This window comes from Solanum tuberosum, unplaced genomic scaffold (assembly GCF_000226075.1).
Source record: "Solanum tuberosum cultivar DM 1-3 516 R44 unplaced genomic scaffold, SolTub_3.0 scf00275, whole genome shotgun sequence".
In the NCBI taxonomy this organism is placed as follows: domain Eukaryota; kingdom Viridiplantae; phylum Streptophyta; class Magnoliopsida; order Solanales; family Solanaceae; genus Solanum; species Solanum tuberosum.
In genome coordinates this window covers 9,366-28,813 of record NW_006239202.1, presented here as the reverse complement: position 1 = coordinate 28,813, position 19,448 = coordinate 9,366, and the positions used below count along the sequence as shown (strand labels likewise).

The 19,448-nt window shown below is 26.6% G+C and overlaps 1 long non-coding RNA gene across 3 annotated transcripts; it reads left to right on the top strand.

The window, feature by feature from the left end:
- Window positions 1–304: 304 nt before the first annotated feature.
- Window positions 305–5,508, top strand: LOC102599739 (uncharacterized). 3 transcript variants are annotated; one of them, XR_001474916.1, is made up of 7 exons: window positions 305–401; window positions 1,099–2,115; window positions 2,196–2,393; window positions 3,359–3,478; window positions 3,847–3,972; window positions 4,047–4,188; window positions 5,267–5,508. It is a non-coding gene; the product is annotated as an uncharacterized lncRNA (long non-coding RNA). The 3 variants fall into 3 exon arrangements; XR_001474915.1 differs by having other exon boundaries at window positions 305–735; XR_368211.2 differs by lacking the exon at window positions 305–401 and having other exon boundaries at window positions 821–2,115.
- Window positions 5,509–19,448: the final 13,940 nt, after the last annotated feature.

The following is a 19,448-nucleotide window of genomic DNA, read 5'->3' as shown; positions in this document are numbered from 1 at the left end:
AGAGAGGTGAATTGTATATGTATATAGGTTAAATAATTGTATATTATATATATGTATTTGTATATTCTGGCGAATTATACATATACAAAGCTATTTATACAAACTCGAAGTCAGCCCGCGTAATTAATGTATAATGTTAGTCGTGAATGGTAATTATAGCAAACTATAGCTATGATGAGTAATTAAGTAATATAAATTTGCTTAACCACGTAATTTTCCCTTAAATTGGACTAAAAGCAATATAAGATGTTTGCCTCTTGAATAATGTCTTTGGTTCTTCTTCTTTCTTCACTCCTCTTTCATATCTGATTGTTTTCTTCTTCCAACAACAATGGTTATTTCTTATTTGCTTCTTCTTTTCTATGTTGTTGCTACGTTTGTACGGGAAGCCTTGCATGCAGGTAACTTTTTTCACTTTACATTTCCATTGAAATTTTGAGATTTTAACCTAATTTTTGAAATTTGAGTTTGAAAAATTCTAATAGCGAAAGGCTTGAAACTCACAAATGAATAGTGATAACTGAGACAGAAACCGACATAGTCTCTGGTATTATATCTTGTCGATTTTTAGTTTTTTTCCTATATAGCTTCCTCTTTGATCTGTCTTTGTTTCTCTATTTGATTCAATAAAACACTCGATTACCTCTAATGTTGTTTGTCCTGTTGCTTCTTACCATATTTGTTTCTCTTTGGTGCAGTTTGTTTGTTATATCTCTGTTGTATTTTTCAATTCAGGTGAGTTTTTTTTTTCTTCTTTTGTTATTTTTTGCTCCCAGTTCTTATTAATGCAGAGTATTTTTTTTTACTAATGTACATATAATGACAGGTAAAAAATTAATTATGCTTTTATTTACTGGAATAAAAAAGATAGCCAAACTGCTCCTTGGATAAGGATGACAGCAGCTTCGTTTAGTTTGCATTTCATTTATTAAAGGCTATTGTGGAACTTTTTGAGCATTTGGCTCTTTTGGTAACTGATTTTGGTCAAAATATACTCATAGAAATGTCATATTCTTTACTCAAATACCATGTTACTTTATTTGTTAGTCTGCTACTCCAAGAAAGGGTGAACTTTTTAAAATCCTTTTCGTGTTTCAGGAGATATTTTGATCACAGGCCAACTATCCGCCCAAATGCGAAGAAGCTTAATAATTTACTCCTTCATCGAAATAACATGACATGAGAAGAGTTTGCCTCACAAATTTGAACGTCTAGGTTTCATAGGCGAGCCAATGGAGGTAAAGCCAGGCAGGGGAGAGTTCCATGAAAACCCAACAACATGCATTTGTGCACATTCTGAAATGGATATCGGTGCTACTACTATTAGTGCTAGGAGATATATATGTGAAGTAATTGATGGTCAGGTAGGTGAAGAAGATCAAGAATGGTATGATGCAGAATATACAAAGAATGCACTTGAAATTCAATGAAGAGGGCTTCAGAAAGACATGATGCAAATTCTGGAAGATTTATAAAACAAAACAGTCAGAAATAGAAGAAGATTTTCTTAGATTAAAGAGAAGCTGCAGCATATGGAGCATGTCCTCATTCTGAGTACTAGCTTCAATTCATTTGATAACAAGATAACGGTAAGTCAAAGATATAAGCCAACGGTCCAGGTAGAAGAGAAAACTTTATAAGCCGCTTACTCAGAACTTGTGCTTTTCTATCCATACCGCTTCAATGCTGCATTTGTCTATTTCAATTTGTATAATTATAACATTTTTTTGGTACTTACGGGGATGCATATATCTATATTTTCTCGGTTAATTTTATAACACCTAATGACTTTGAAAACAACTCGAAGGTTGTGTCAACAAAAATTTCAACGTCAGTAATGCACTTATATTCTGTCAATTATTTTTGTTACCTTTCAGCTTAATTACGTTCTATATTGGAGTTGACAGAAAGTAGTAATCTTATTGTCTTTTATCTAATACTAATCAGCAGCAAACAATTTATTCTAATTTTGATGATTTAACTGAAAATAAGAAACAGTTGGAATTGGATTAGAGGCGACGAGATTTATGAAAATCATGATGAGGAAGATGAAGAGTAGATCATTAGACGACATTTTTGAATTTCTGGAAGTCTTTTTCCTGCTACAAAGAATGTGTAAGGGATTTTTTATTTAAAGAAACTGTCCTTTATAGTACTTTGTTTATGTAATCTGTTTGTGTGATAAATGTATGCAGATATGCTTGGGAGTGCACATTTAAAGAGTGTGTAAATGATTAAGAAGAGACAATATCAGTGCTACTTTGGTTGTTCTATTGGCAACAGTAACCACATATTATTTACACACATTCTAAGCATGGGCTATCCAAAGACATCAAACATCCTTCAAAGAATCATATTTGATGGCGCATATGTTGGCCAATGTTCTCACGCTGGTAAGTATTTACTTTCAATGATTTTGTTTGCCTTTCTGTCATACATTCTTTTAGCTAGCATGCTATAACAAGTTAACAACTATTTATACAATCATTATAAGTTAGATACTATGTTAAAATATAATAACCAAGTAGCATAAAAAGTTTCTACCGAAAATTGAGCTTAGAGTATTCGGGGAAAAAAGGCCACATTTAGGGATAACAGAACTGATAACAAAACTATTAAGAACTAATTGCATAAAGTCATTAGAGTATTTGTATAGCACAAGACAATAGTAAAATTAATACATAAAATAATTTTAGAAAAATATTTCAGATTTACCAACTACCTATTTGTCCTTATTTAGGTAAGGAACAACGAGTGTGTTTCAACAGGCTCTACCAACTTAGTATACTCTCTTTTTTTTAAACCCGAAAGCTTTATATTAATTGTTTTTTATGATTTAGTGTTATTCTTCTTAGTAAATAGAAATGTTATACCATATAAGCTTTGAAGTTTCAAACATTTTCTTTCATACTTACAGATGGATGGAGCCCAAAAAAAAATTTTAAAATCATTTTTATGTCAAGATTTTTCTTCAATAAGACACAGTTACTCCTTGATTGAATAATTTACTGTTGGATACAATATTATGTGAAAATGTAGTGGAAACAAAAAATTTGCACGAAATTTGACTAAATTAGATTCTTTGAGGTCGAATTGTGATGCCCCTTTCACCATAAGATGTGGCTAAATTGAATTTTTTTTTAGAGTAAATTGAGTTCTTATTTGAGTGTTTCATGGATAATTAATTTGATATTTATACAAGTATAAAAAAATTTAGCTGCTAAAACTTTTTGGGTTGGAAGATTTATTTTTAGAGATGCCTTCTCTTCAGCTTCTATAGTTTACTGAACATGGGCGAGGGCTTCTAAAAGGAAAGATCTAATGCTTACAACATGTATACTTATTGTTGGTGGGACAGCTGTTGCATACATGCAGTCACGGATAAGGGGTATGATTCTACGCAATGCAGTGGAGTGAAAGGTGGTATAATAGAGCCAACTAAGCATATTGGAAAGGATAATAATAAGAAGAAAAGCAGGTAAAATAAAGGAGATTTAAAGTCTGTAAAAGTTTTAACAGCCATTCTACTATCTCAATGGGTAGAATGGGTACAAGAGATCTGTTGGCTCTGGTAACATAGTGTTGAGTGAGATTCTTTACTCAGAGAATATATTTCATGTCTAACTTAAAGCATATATGTTACTGTTCAACCGCTCCTAGATCTGATAATTTTGGAGTATGTAAAAATGTGTAGAAGGTGTATACTGTAGTTTTTAGTGGAGAAAAAGACATAGCATTGAGACTTTTCTAAAAGGAAAATAAGAAAAAGCTCGAACACTTTAAAGATTTCAATAGTTAATAGCATATGCATATACTACTGCTGATTTTGGTATTTTTGTTTTGCAGGTTTGGATTTAGAGCCTCTACTTTCTTACCGTCTTGCTGTTGCTTATGTTTTCTTAAATCTTGTGTTTTTGTTCTCCTTGAGCTGAGGGTCTTTCAAAAACAACTTCTCTACTTGGCAAGATAGCAGTAAGGTTTGCGCACATTTAACTCTCATCAAACTCCACTTGTGGACCATACTGAATATGTTGTTATTGTATTAGGTAACTGAGTTGTATGTGGTCATGAAAATGCAACAACAAAGCACGCAGATGATGAAGGTATGTCTTACAAAATAAATCATTTAGTGATGATAAATTTGGATAGGGCCAATATATACACATCAAAAGTGCACCACTTGCAAAGGTAACTTGAGTTCAAATTTATTTACTGAGTTATGTTTAATATTTGCGATATTCTATCTTGAATTGATTGAGTGTGGAGTAATTGTGCTAATCATCAACAAATAATTAACTTATTATTATTATCAATTATAACAAAGTTATTGGATCAGTGATTACTTATGAAGTTAAGGCTTTTATTAATAAGAAGTTGAAGTTCTTTGGGCATGGTGATTCTGGCATAAACTGATTAACTGGTTATTATGGAGGTAGGAAAGAGGAGGGGAAGGAGATATAATCATAAAATTCAAATTTTATGAGGTAAATAGTAGTTACAGAAGTTCTTATGACACCATATATTTGCAAGGAATTCATAACCTAGGCATATGTTTTGTTTGATTGAACTTAACTTATAAAGAGAGCCTTTTGAGCAGCTCCTTTTGTAGTTCGAAAGCCTATAGTCTGAGATTCTATTTTCTCGTAATTGTAGCGAAGTATCTTCGTTAACTATATTTCCACCAAGTTGATGCCCTTATGATGTAAGAGAAAGACTGAAACGCATATTCTAAATATAGATCGACTTATCTTTTAATCTACTTGCAATTAATGTTCTTTTCTTGGTTATTATTCAAGTCGACTAACCTATTTACTGGTTTATGTCGGACATGAATCATCATTCAATGTGTTTGCTAAAATGTACAGTATTAAATTTTTTGATTGATATTCTTTTATTGTTCTTAAATTTTCTAAAGTTCTTTATGAGCATTGGCTCCATCCACCAAGTAACCGTAGATATTTTGATGGTGTAAGTTAAATGAAATTGATCGTTGAGTTAAAATGTGGGTTCAGTAAAATTACACTACAATTTCTCCTCTCACAATTTTCATCTTTCTCAATCTGAAGTATTGCATTTGATCTATCTTTGACAGAAGAGACAAAGTACAAAGCATGTCTAATAATTATTCTAGGATGGTCAGTCGTAAAATTACTTTTGGTGGTATAGCGAATCATGACAACTAATAGGAGTAGTGTAAATCATTGTAGTACTTAATTTATTTGTTCTCTGATGTGTAATTTTTATATTGCATGAACAAATTTTAAAGAACATACAAGCTTTCTGGAAAAAGAGTGGGAAGTGAGTCGAGAAGCTTTGAAGGACAATAGAAAATTTATGTGAAAAGGACTGAAGAAGAGCAGTTTAACCATTTGCCATATATGACTTCTGCTTGCTTCAATCATACCGAAAAGTTTAGCTTTACATTTTTCATGTACTACTTTATTCTTTTTCTACTCTTTATTGATATTTTTCATTGCTGAATGACTATAAAATGTTGAGTCCGTGCTAGCACCGGCCATGCCCATCTAGTATATATATAGGAGAAGAAAAAAAATGTCAGCACCACAAAAATTGTACATATATTAAATAATAAATAACAATTTTAAAAATATATTGAGACGATTATGTGGATTATATCATATGAGACGATTATGTAGATTATATCATTATACTTTGCAATTTTCCATCACAAAACATAAATTAAAACAATTTTGAAAATTTCTTTACGTTAACTGTACTCTATAGAATTATTAAAATTTTAAATTGAAAATTTAATTATTTTTAAAATATAAAGATCCAAAATTTAAATTTTAATACAAATCGTTTTAGGGACAGATCTAAAAAATGGGGTGTGAGAGTTCTTTTTCTATGGGAAGTTATTATATTTTTAATAACAACAACAATAATAATAATCTTATATATATAGGAGAAGAAAAAAATGTCAGCACCACAAAAGTTATAGATATATTAAATAATAAATAATAATTTTAAAAATATATTGATATTTTTTATTTTAAAAAAATAATAATAAACAATTAAATAAAACCACAAAAATTAACATACCACAAAATTCTCAAAAAAGAAACAACGACACGCTAATAACGGCACAAATATGTGTAAATGTGGAAGTATTTTAGTATTATTTTTCCTCTTTTTTCTACTAATTGATATTTATTATTTTATTTTAAAAAATATATATCTTCTATCTATATATATAATAGAAGAAGAAAAAAGGTCTATATGTTAGCACCATAAATTTGTAGATATCTTAAATAATAAATATTAGATAAAACCACAAAAATTAACATACCAAAAAATTTCTCAATGTGGGTTCTGATATGTGGAAACACAATTATTGTAAACGAAACAAAATATTTTAATTGAATAACATCGTAACATTTTAAAATATAAATATTACAACATTGTACTTGAAAAAAAAAATGTAATCACATTTAATTATTTTTAAAATTAGTGGGATCTTTAAAATTTATGTAATGTTGTTATCGTTTTTATTTTTAGTTAAGACAAAAAAAGTAGTGATTCCTAAAATATAGGTTACTAATTAAAATAGGATAATTTTATAAAGAAATTAATTATTTAAAACATAATAAAATAAAAACAATGACAAATATAAAAAACTAAAAATAAATAAATATAAAATAAACTATTTAAAACATTAAAAAAAAATCAGCCATTTGGATTATTTAAAAATATCCAAAAGAAAAAACTATTTTTAAAATTACCTCAACCATTGTTTCCTTTTAATTTATTTAAAATTAAATTTTGTAAAAACTGACAATCTCAACAATATGTCAGTTTTGCCTCTATATTCGGTTACTTCTTTAAAAAAACATTATATATATATATATATATATATATATATATGATTGTATTGTTGACTTCTAGATGCATCTATCAATTATATATATATATATATCTTTGTATTTATTAAGATTATTTTTTACCTTAAATCAATTTTCTATCATATTGCTGCACAAATTTACTATGAAAAAAAATATTTTGTAAAATCTTTTGATTTTGAATAAAACATATATAGAAAATGCATCAACATACTGTTTAATCTTATGATATCAAATATTTTTTTATGGAATGTTAGAATTAATAAACGACTAACATAATTTTTTTATTCAAATGATATGGAAAGAATAAATTACAAATTAATAAATTACTAACATAATTTTTTATTCAAATGATATGAAAAGAATAAAGTACAAACACATAAAAATATTTGAAGTATTTGATATTTGATCAAGATAAAATAATCATAAAATTAATAGTATCCTTAGAAAAAATTCAACCTGTTATATTATAAAACTAAAAGCTTAGCGGATATAGTTATATATATAATATTTTATCCGATAAAATAAATTGGGTACTAATAATATTAATTTAATGTTCTCAAATAAATAAGTTAATGATTTGTATTATTATATTATTATTATAACAAATTAAATATATTATTAAGTGCATAATAGATTTTATTAGTTATTTTTAATTATAACATTATTACATTTTAAATCATTCGCACAACGCGCGGGCACGTATACTAGTAAAGGAAGAAACACCACTATTTATAGGAGAGAAATTCTTCTTTGTATTGAAAAAGAATAATGTGGGTAATGATGTAGGTAAATGACCGGTCTAAAGGTTACATAAGTTATAATATTTAATGAGGTAGAATAATGGGTGAAATTAGTGATCACAGGAATAGTGGTTACAAGAGTTACACCAAAATAATGACCACATTCTTGTCAACTTATACCCACTAACATATGCACTTAATATTTTAATTTTAATTTTAATATTAAAATGTATAAACATCAACCCTAGATCCAATGATTTTCTAAAAATAAAAATTAAGAAAAGAAATGTTTTCTTGTCCATTTACGCCAATTAAAAATATTGAAAGTGGATAAATTGACGTACACTCCAAAAGATATTTCATGAGGTATGCATCTGACTGTCTAACAAATCTTCAAACCACAAGGGTCTTAAAACAAGAGAGAAAATGGTCCTTTAAGGTATGAGAGTTGGACTATTTTAGTCCTTCATAAGTCATATATACCACAAGGTTTAAGTGGTCCGTAACATGCAAAAATGATTATTATAGTCCCTTTATATATATCAGGTAACTGAAATAATTTTTAATATATATAAAAAAATGATAATTTTAGTTTTTATAAATACAACATAATCGAAGTAGTTCTTAATATATGAAAAAAATGATCATTTTAGTGTCGCACGTTAAAAATAACACTGCAAGCAAAACGATCTTTTTCGTCCCGCCACCACCATGTTCACTTGCAATAATGAAGTGAATATTTTTCTTACTTTTTTTATAACATAGTTTTATTTATTAAGTTGGGGTTTCAAAGGCAAAAACATTGTTTAATTATGTATAATTTACATAAATCCTATATTGTAAAACCTAAATTACATCATATTCCTTCTCTTTTCTATTTTACAAAAATCCCTTAAAAAAGGAGTCATCCGGATACATAATTGATTGTCTGGATATATTAATTATGATACATTATTTTGCAGCTGTTGCGTTTAAAAAGGAAAAACAACAAAAAAAATCTAATTACAATTCCATAATTTATGCAATTCAGTTCCCCTCTTACTGTCAATCACTGAAACCTAGATCCTAACATAACAAATCAATTCAAAAATCAAAATTCCATATACGTCATCGTTCTTCCTGATTCGTCGTTCTCCATATTTCATCGTTCTCCATATTTCGTCGTTCTCCCTATTTCGTCGTTCTCGATGTTCATCATTCTCCCTGTTTCGTCGAAGAAACTTTCTAAAGCTTAGATATGAATGATACCGGAATGATATGATAGTGGTCGGGGAGGATAGTACGGAGGAGTAAGTGAATCAAATTCAAGATACAAAGATCTGATAAAAAAGGTATGAGATTAGTTGTTTTTAAAATTTTCCATGTTTCGTCGTTCTCGTTGTTCCTCGTTCTCACCGTTTCGTCGAAGAAACTTTCTAAAGCTTAGATATGAATGATACCGGAATGATAGGATAGTTGTCAAGGAGAATAGTACAGAGGAGTAAGTGAATCAATTTCAAGATACAAAGATCTGATAAAAGGTATGAGATTAGTTGTTTTATATTGTGAATTAGTATTTTTAATTTTTCGATACATAAGTCGTGATATTGTTCATGATACATTGCTAGTTACTACTTTATAAATAAAACAGTTGCATCAGATGTGTTAGATTATTAGATTTGTGGATCATTGTTTGGTAATTCTAAAGTATCAAAGACATGTAAAAAAAATAATCGTTTTTTTAACATATCATTGACGATGCGAGTGTAATTATGGTACATAGGTATGAAATGTCTCATGTAGTTGTTCTATATCTGAAACATGTAAAATGTTGAGGACAATATGGTCCATTGAGATTAGTTGTAATAATGTATCTTGCAATTTATTTATTTTTGGAATGATACATTAAACAGTAACAAAGTTTTAATGTATCTTGTACAATTGCAGCAGTGAACAAGGAGAGAATGATGACTTCTAACATCGCATAATGTATCAATGGTTGCCTTGTTGAGGCAAGACAACTACCTATATTATGCTCCTTGGAAGAAGCTAGAATTCTATTTAGTTCTCAAAACTGCAAAAATCAGGAAATAACATCTTATACAAAGGATACATTTGGAAGGATATTTGAAGAGATTTTGACTATAAACGCATCTAAATGTACAAAAGAATGTCATGACGATCAAGGAAAAGAAGGAAGAAAAATCCAGATGAAAAACTAACCACAAACACAAACTGTTGTGGACGTTCTGGACAAGAAGGTCACAATCAAAGAACTTATACTTTTTTCTGAAAGATTCTTAATGAATAATTTTTTTGGAGTACTGTGATGTATCAAATTAATAATTTTCAATTTGTAACATTTCTTTTCATTGTTATAGATATATACATTATAAAGTACTTTTAGATTATTAATTTCTGATATAATAAATTAATTTGTATCAAACAGTTTTTAATTCTGCCTATAATTTTGATTGGTAATTTCTGATATAATAAAGTGAATCTGGTACAAGGAATTATGTTTCAGATTTACTATTTATATTATGTATGATTTTGTGTTTGATACAAAAGTGATTGAGAAATGTTGTGTGTAACGTATAATGAAGTGTGAATATTAATGTATCACAAACAAAAGAAATTAGTTGATACATGCTTAAAGTATACATTGCATTGGTTAAATATTAAATGTATTTGTAGTTGCTTAGAACTACATAAAACAATATGATTGTGCATTTATTTGTTAATTATTATAAATCACTACTAATATATGAATCAGATACTTATTTTTTTTGTATCAAATAATGATATAGTATCTAGTGTTAGGATGTATAAAATACTTATAATCGATATAATGTAACAAGGTACTAACAATATCGAAAATTATATTAAAAATAAATAATTTTGTTACAAAAAAACTATAAAACTTGAGAAAATGTATCTTGAAAAATAATAAAAACTCCAAAATATTAGTTAATGTATCTTAAAAACAATAAACATCAAAAGTTGTCTGTGAATTGGTACATAATCACTAATCTATATGAACCAAGTCATCTTGTTGTTGTGGAGTGAAATAACCCTTCAGCTTTGGTGGATCATCGTTATTGCTAACATATCCCACCTTGACCTTGTCGAGATCGTACTTTCATAATAGTGTCGCATATCTTGTGTGAAGATAGTCAACTCAGAAATCATTAGATGGATGTTAACTTCATCGCTAAAAAATTCAGCAAAGACAACTACAAACATTCCGCAGTCACTATAAACATTCTGCAGATACATTATAAAAATGAATTAAAGTTAAACAAAAAAGTTAATTACATGATACATTATAGTAACTACAAAAAATCTTACTGTTTGGTTGATACATAATGATAAAAATAGTAACTGATACTCAATACCACTTGATGATATTTGTATCTGATACTAAATGAAACATCACATATTCATTATATGTTATTTAAGTATCATGGTTAAACTATTTTATAATATGATACACTATTCTGCAAATTACATCCCAACAAAATAATTTTTATTATATAATTTGATACATTAATGACAATATATCGAAAAACAAAAAAAAATCAAAATTAGGATTTTATGTATAATTTCGTAAGATTTAAAGCAAGGTACAAAACAATATGATAATGTATCATTGTTGTCAACGTATCTAATTTTTTTAAAACAACTCACCAGGGATGACATGAAATTAAAAAAAAAAAGAAAAAAGAACCAGATAATAAAAGACATACATGGGTAATGTAGATTTGGAAATTGCAGGAGCAGCTTTTCAATAGAAGACGACTATAATCATATATCTGGGAAACAATTGCATATTTCAAACAAGATACATAACAAAAAATTCTTTATCATCAGATTAAAAGAAAACAAATAAAAACAGGGGATGCATATATGATAAAAAAAAAAAAAAAGCATACCATGGGTAGTGTTGGTCGATTAATGAGATGGACAACCTTTCTACCCCTTTTCTTTGAGATTTTTGCATCCTTTGATTTAGATAATGCATGAACTTCCTTTTTCGATTTTCTCTTGCTGGAACTTTGATTTGTCATTATTGTCGGGTCATGCGACCTTTTAGATCTCAATTCTGCCCAGTTAGGATCTTCTGAATCAAATATTCGAAATTTGTTAGATGTTAGATGCATAATGCAAGAGCCAAAACGATGAATACACAGTAAAAAAGAAGAAGAGGAAATCAGAATGAAGAAGATGAGACAACCTAATTTGAACTCTGCAGGTGGTTGAATAGTGACAGGATTCTTTTGAAATTCAATTTGATTTGAAATTGATAACTGATTTGGTAATGGAGAGAGATTGAGGGCGAAAATTAGGTAATGGAAAATGTTTGTTTTGGCTTCAAAAGAATAATGTATCCGGTAAAGTTAAATTGGGAAAAAAGTAGGGAATTTTGTATTTTAATAAAAGAATAGGAAAATAATGAGAATAGATAAACTAATGTTGTGTACTTTAGTAATTTTTCCTTTAATTATTGGTATATGAATTTTCATTAAAGGCCATAAATATTGACCTTTCTATTCATCTAAGTATGGCCCAAAGGCTTCATTCCCGTTTGTTATGATCTTTTTTATACGACTCATGTGAGTTGTTGGTTAAACTTTACATATTTATATTTACTTGCATTAATACTTTTAAGATTTAAGACTAAAATGATCTCTTCTTTTTTTCATATATTGAAGACTATTAGTATACGTAATCACGCGTTGCGTGGATATTTTAAAATATAATAATTTTTAAACTTAGAAATAACCAATACGAATTATTATTGAGTAACAAAAGTGCATGTATAATCATATATAATGTTTAATTTAATTTATACATTTAATGCTAACAAAATTTACCCTAATTTATGTGCAATGAGTGTATGTTCTTCAAAGACACTAAACATTATTCTAATAACTTTTCCTTCTTCTAGCACAATGAAGATTAATAACATGCGTAGTATGTGTTTAATTGATATTTGTGTCAGTTAATTAAATTATAAATTCATAGATAAATCTAAAATGTAGTATTATATATTTTGCTTCTACTTGTAGCTAAATTCTAAATATAATTTACAAAGCATGTTGCAACTTCTTTAGCACACTCCTCTCTCGTTTAATCCTGCAAAATAAGACGATTTCCATTTAATCTAATACAATTTCATAAAATAAGAATGTACAAAATACTGAATTTGAGTGATCAATTAAATAAAAGATACTATAACCAATTAGTATATACCGTAAAATAAATTATCAAATTAATATTATATTACATAAAAATAAATTATTTTCAATGCAAAGAAAATATTGAAAGATGAAAAAAATGGATCATTGTTCACTCCTTTGATTTACTATAAGTTTCTTCTTTTTATTTTATGGATAGTCTTTCTAAATATGTGTAGATTTTATTCTTTAATAAATACGTATAACTTAACAATGACAGATAATTTTAGAATTTAGTTTCAAAATCTTTTAAACTAATTTTATAGAAATAATTAATATATTATTTTTAATATCAATTATATAAAATTATAAGTTATAAGCATCACCAACATGATATTATGAGTATTACGTGAAAATATATATGACAATTCATTTTAAATCAATTCTAATTCAAAATTTTGGAAATAATAATAATAATAATATCAATTATTATCGTAGATTTAAATACATGTGGAGAGATTTTATAAGATAGAATGAAAATTTATAAATGATAAGAAAAAAGTTGATAAAAAAATATAAGAAAATAGCACATTGCAAGTCATCATCCATTTTAATGAAGGATATTGTACACATAAATCTTTAAAAAATACATATAATGCATTAATTTTATATACTTTCTTGAAAAAAAATAATATATATGGGTATATGAAATAATAGCATTCTAAAATATTAGTGAGTACTTTTATTATTATTTTTCATATATAACTGGCAAAATCCTTATGATTGTTGCAACTTGAAAAAACAAGCGTTCAGAGGCGTATTCAGGATTTCGTAAGGATGGGTGCATTATTACGAAAAGATGCATCTAAGATATAAATTTGATCGGTTTAACCTTTACGTTCTTAACACTAACCATTAAACTTTAAAAATTATAGGTCCAACATATATAATACTACTAGTTTTAAATTTTAATATACACATTTGATTTAATAATATAAAATTATACCAAGCTAATTTTATTTAGGAATTTTCAATGTTACACATTTGAAAATTTGAAAGATAAAAGCAAAAAAAGAAAAGAAAAAATGATTGAAACGCCAAAAGTGCTACCGATAACCACTTGGAGGGGTGTTAATAACAAAAATAAGATAGATATAAGATTTAAATTTCTATATTTGCTTAAAGAGGTGCACCCAATCTTCATCGTATTATTATATGTTATTTTTAACGTGTGTTCACACCTCTATATTTAAATATTTTTAAAAAAATATAACACTACTATATATAATCTAGAGAGGGGAGCATGGGTTCATGTGAACCCACGGAACCCCTCTAGATACGCCTCTGGGTACGTTCCATTGTTGTATAACTCAATTCTTCATTGCTTATCATTGATGAGTTCACATTGAGTAGACATATTGTATCGAAAGATGTACGCATTTGAATTTTTTTTGATGCTCACCTATTTGTATTGTAAATTTACGATAGATAACTAGTTATTCAAGAGATATGAATATACTACATATTAATATAATAGTATAACCTTAATGTAATTATTCAAAAGATTTGAGTATACTACATTTTAATAGAATAATATAACCTTTTGGAGTAGTTGTCTTGAATTCAAATTCCCCCTAATATGCAGCAAATTCCACCAAAAAAAGGAAACAATATATAGATATTGGCATGTACGTTAATGTGTTGCTTTGACTTTTTCAAATGAACCTTTGAAAAAGTAAATAATAGGAAAAATTCTTTTGGCCAGAAAATTTGGCTAAAATGGTAAATTAATATATTTCACACTTTGTTATTTTATCTTTTTGAAAGGAAAAAAGATTGGTTTATTTTAAAATAAAAAGGATATTATAGACTTTTTAAATTTCTGGCCAAAATTTGACCAAATTTTCTGGCCATTTAGCATTACCCTAAATAATATTGTGTTGCCCACCAAATTTTAATTAAAAATTGTAAAAAGTAACTGTTTGGATGTTACAACTGAATTTAATGCATTATCTAAAAAAGTGAAAAAACTTTAAAGCATTATCTAAAAGTTTTCCGTTTTTTTAGTGTCATTTAAGTTATATCACGTTATTTGTAAAAATAATTATAAATTATATAACATTTATTTTAAAACCCCGTTTTAAATTTATATTTTGTTTTACAATTTAGATTTTTTATTTAAATTAACTACAAATAATATCAAAAACATGTTTAAAGCAAATTGTCGATTTCTAAAATTTGAAATACATAATAACATTTATTATTATTATTTTAAAAAAATTCATAATCTTAAGTAAACAAAATCCTTTTTAAATAAAAATTAAAAGAAGTGGAGGAAAGTGGGATAATGGGTTCTTTCTGTCCTTTATTTTTTAAAATCTGTTTCGCTATTTTTTTTTAAAATGAAAAAGTTATTCCCAAATTTTGCAGTTGAAAAGAAAATGATGAATTTAAAGTGAATACTAAAATATGAATTTTTTCACTTTCCATTGAGAACTTTTACAAGGTGAATATCATTTGAACATTTATTATTTATAAATATAAATAATCAAACTATATTTATACTTGGAGAGCAGGTGTAACTGTCAATTGGTTACCTATCAACAGAAAAATTAATGTAGTTGTGCCTCCGACTAATATAGTTCTATGCGTCCAATTATATAAAAATATAATCATCAACATCTAATTCCAAAAAAAATGCTAATTTTAAAAAAATTCAAATCAGTCCACATTATGCCCAAAATTAATGATTAAGATATGCAAACAATTGAACTATCAAATTAAGAAATAAACCTTCAATTACAATTGAAAGAAGCATACCTTTTACCTTCGCAGTCCCACATATTCAGCCATACAAAATACTTACACAATCTCTTCAATAACAAAGCGAAAAACTTTATTATCAAAAAACTTTATTAACAATGAATTGATTATGAAACCATTAATAACTATAAAATTTTAAGTAAAAAAGGAATATATTAAAGATATCTATAAATCATAGAATATAAATAAAAATACATAGAAAAGTTTTAAATATTTGCTTAGATTGTTCGATGAGACGATGTCGATCTTGAAGAAAAAAGAAAGAAAATATCGTTGAAGAAATTTTTTATAATCTATTTTATGAATTATTTCGCCAGAGAAAACTAATTTATAGAAGTGGGCAAGAAAAATGAGAAGTTAGATGAACGTGGTCTTTGTTAAGTTTTATATTTTTTCTTTTTTCGTCTTTTTTAAAAAAAAAATCTTTTATATGTTTAAATTTTAAAATTTGTTGCGTTTATTTTTTTTAACTGATTTAAGTTTCTATCTTGTTTTTTAAATTATAATTTATAATTTATTATTTAATATAATTACAAATAATTAATTAATAGATATTTTTAAAAAGTTAAAAATATTGTGATTAATTATGGTGCTGACACATAAACATTTTTTCCTCTCCTATTATATATAGATAGATTAATAACTATAAAATTTTAAGTAAAAAAGGAATATATTAAAGATATCTATAAATCATAGAATATAAATAAAAATACATAGAAAAGTTTTAAATATTTGCTTAGATTGTTCGATGAGACGATGTCGATCTTGAAGAAAAAAGAAAGAAAATATCGTTGAAGAAATTTTTTATAATCTATTTTATGAATTATTTCGCCAGAGAAAACTAATTTATAGAAGTGGGCAAGAAAAATGAGAAGTTAGATGAACGTGGGCTTTGTTAAGTTTTATATTTTTTCGTCTTTTTAAAAAAAAAAAAATCTTTTATATGTTTAAATTTTAAAATTTGTTGCGTTATTTTTTTTAACTGATTTAAGTTTCTATCTTGTTTTTTAAATTATAATTTATAATTTATTATTTAATATAATTACAAATAATTAATTAATAGATATTTTTAAAAAGTTAAAAATATTGTGATTAATTATGGTGCTGACACATAACATTTTTTCCTCTCCTATTATATATAGATAGATTTTCATTATGTGATATATATGAAGGACTATAATTATCATAATTTGTTTTTTCATTATTAATGACTATTTTGATTATATGATATACATGAAGGATTAAAAATGATAACTTTTTCGTATATTAAAGACCATTTTTGATTGCGTGGTATATATAAAAGACTAATATAATTAAAATCGCATCATTAAAGACCATTTTGATAATTTCTCCTAAGGGAAGATGCAATACATGCCCACCTTGGCCACCTAGAGGTATTCACGATTCAATTTGAATTATTTTTTTATTAAAAGCAAAATAAAATCAATTTATTAATCAGTTTTTGATTTTCTAAAATCAAATAAATAATGTAAAAATCATTAGTTTGGTTCATGACAATATACCACACCACATATATACAATTACACCTTATTTGGGTGGTTGGTAGCCGTTGTATTGTATTATATTGTTAGTTTGAATATGATGTTTGTTTTGATTGTTACTTAAATTCTATTGTATCGTATCGTATCGTTTAAATCAATCGTTAGGTAACGGCGAAAAGACTTATTTTATGTAACGGCCGGTGTGATCGCGTTGGTACCCGTCGTTATCTTAATATTTTCTTCTTATTTTATATTTATTTATTATTTAATAATCATATTTCATCTTTAATCGTACCTATTCATAGTAGCTCTACCCCGTACCCTACTTTTCTTGTAGGTTTATCATTCAAACTATGGATGTGTGACATTATGTAACGACGGAGGATGATACAATCTATCCAAACATTGTATTTATTAAAACAATATAGTACAATATAATACAACACAATACAATACAATACAATGCGATTCATTATGAAACAATACGTAACAACCATCCCAACAAATTGTTAGACTTAGAGTGTTGAATTTTGATATATTTTTAAGAAATGAGATTTAAAAGTGTTGTAGTGCATGTGCAATAAGTTGATTAAAACTAAATTAATGATTAAAAGGTATAAAATATTGATAATTATTTATGAAAAACTAATATCTTATATACAAATAAGTATAAAATTTATGTATATAATTAATTACATTAATTTAATTTAATTATTTTTAGTATAAAATCAAAATCAAATATTATCAATTTTACAATTGAAATTTGAAATCAAATTAAACTAAACCAAATTAAATATCAAGTTGATTTGTTTTTTCACCAACCATGAATATTGAATACCCCTAACTTCCACCAAATAAGTGGGTAGCATAATTTTATATGTTGGGCAAAAAGCGTTAAGCGTTTCCATCTAAATGAAATCACTCCTCTTTAAGTGGAGGATAGGCGCATTTGGAAAATATTATATAACTAGGACAATAATTCAAATTAATTTTTTTTATAAATTACCTATTCATGAAAATATAACTTGCAATACTGCAAGTTTATATGACCTTTTTTTTAAACAAGTATTGAAAACACTTTTAAACCTGGCGTGAGATTATTACTTTAGTCCTCCAACTATTAACCACCTTAGAAACACTCATCTATTGATTAAGTGAATTTAAAAACACCCTTCTTATGCCACATATGCATATATGTAGAATTTTTTACTGACGTGACGTAAACATAAATATATGTGATAGAAACTTTTTTAAAGAACATTTAAATAATTAAATGTTAAGTAATAATTTAGCAATTTAAGAAGATAAAAGAACTTTTTTTTTTCTTTATATAGATTTATTTTTTCTTATCACCCCATCCCATCCTCTACCGAGTACTCCTAGCCTCTCACCTCACTACCCACGCACCCCAAAAAAAATTCTTTTAATTTTTTTTTCGTAGGGGAGAGGAGTGGGATAAGAAAAAAATATATTTTATTTTAAAAGTAATTTTTTAAGGGGAGAAAAAGAAATTCAAAAATATTCTTCTTTACTAAATTTTAGCATTTAATTATTTGAATGTGTTTTTTAACTATATATATTTATGTGTACTCCACATTAGTAGAAAATTACACATATACGCATAGGTGGATGGCATGTGGCATAAGAGGGGTGTTTTTAAATTAGTTAATCAAGTAGATAGATGTTTTTAAGGCTATCAATAGTTGAGGGACTAAAGTAATAATTCATGTCCAGTTTAGGAGTGTTTTCAAATACTTATCTCTTTCTCTTCTTTTTTTTTGTTGCTGAAACCCTTAAATTCATAAGTTGTAGTCTAGTGATAATCAAGAATAAGAACGAAATTAATATTTTTAATATATGATGCTAGTGAAACAGAAAATTAATGAATCACAAATAATTTAACAATCTAAAAGTGATTACTTTAAATCTATAATACAATATGAATAAAGCTTGAATTTTGTAGGTCATCAACTTTTATTGAAAAATAAAAAATAAAACTAAGTATAATAATGCTATGAATCACCTAGTATCTACTAATAACGACATTGATATTAATTTGCTCAGATCAAACAAATGACTTACCAACATCAAGTTAATTGATTTGTTGTTTCATATATCTTTTTCCTGACATTCATTTAATCTAATTGCAAGGTCGCTTTTTTAAATCTAATATTGTACAATCACCAACTGTAAATATAGTTTTCATTTCAAAAATTTACTATGCTAATAAATCAAGATTTATTTATTTTTAAAATAAAACATATGTTGTATAAATTGAAAAAAAAGAACTTGCACAATAGTACAATATTCATTAAGAAAAGGATCATCCAACAAAATCCAAAAATAAAAATTAATTAGCAA